General features: G+C 62.8%; 1 protein-coding gene across 2 annotated transcripts in view; it reads right to left on the bottom strand.

Moving 5' to 3' along the window:
• The window catches only part of Epb41l4b (erythrocyte membrane protein band 4.1 like 4B), a gene marked incomplete in the record, with an annotated part of 135,789 nt that extends 135,689 nt beyond the window's left edge, over positions 1 to 100 (bottom strand). For both annotated transcript variants that reach the window (XM_013513219.1, XM_013513220.1), the window contains 1 exon segment: positions 1 to 100.
• Between the last annotated feature and the right edge of the window lie 561 nt (positions 101 to 661).

Here is a 661-nt window from a genome sequence, read left to right as displayed (position 1 = left end):
CGCTCCTCGCTCCCCCTCGCCGCGCCGCGCACGGCCGCAGGAGGCCCCGCCGAGCGCCCGCTTCCAAGGCGCCTTTTCCTGCGCCCGCAGCCCCCGCCTCCCACCTGGGAGGCTGCACCTCCAGCCGCCGCCGGGACTGCAGCACGCCCTCCTCCCTCGGGGCTGCGCCGGGCAATTGCAAGTCGGGCCTGTGCTGCCCCCTGCCGGCCCGAGCGCCTCCTGCTGCTGTAGGTGTGCTCACGTGTGTACACGTAGGTGAGCACACACGTGTTTCCGGCGCCCCTAGCCCTGGAGACAGGCGGGGACGCGAGGCCCCCCTTCACAGGGTAGGAAAGCAAGACTGCATATCCTCCTGGAAGGCTTGCCTCACGGGTCAGACAGAGGAAAACATCGGTTTCCCGCTGGAAAATGAAAGACGCGAACTAGTAACTTACAGAGATCCGGCTACTAAATAGGATCACAGAACTGAAGGTGCTCTTTTAGCCTTGCAGCTCAAAGTACTCATTACACGTAAGGAAACTGGGGCCCCGTGAGGAGGGGAAGTACTTTGCCAACGTAGGACAGTATGGAAGACACACCTTTCCTCCAGGCCCTCGTGTCCGGCATTGAGGGAAGGAGCCAGGCCTGAGAAGACTCGGGCAATCCGTGTTGAACAGGTTGC

The sequence above is a fragment of the Chinchilla lanigera genome, unplaced genomic scaffold (genome assembly GCF_000276665.1).
Source record: "Chinchilla lanigera isolate Chin_1 unplaced genomic scaffold, ChiLan1.0 scaffold00018, whole genome shotgun sequence".
Lineage (NCBI taxonomy): Eukaryota > Metazoa > Chordata > Mammalia > Rodentia > Chinchillidae > Chinchilla > Chinchilla lanigera.
This window is presented reverse-complemented; position numbering and strand designations above follow the sequence as displayed.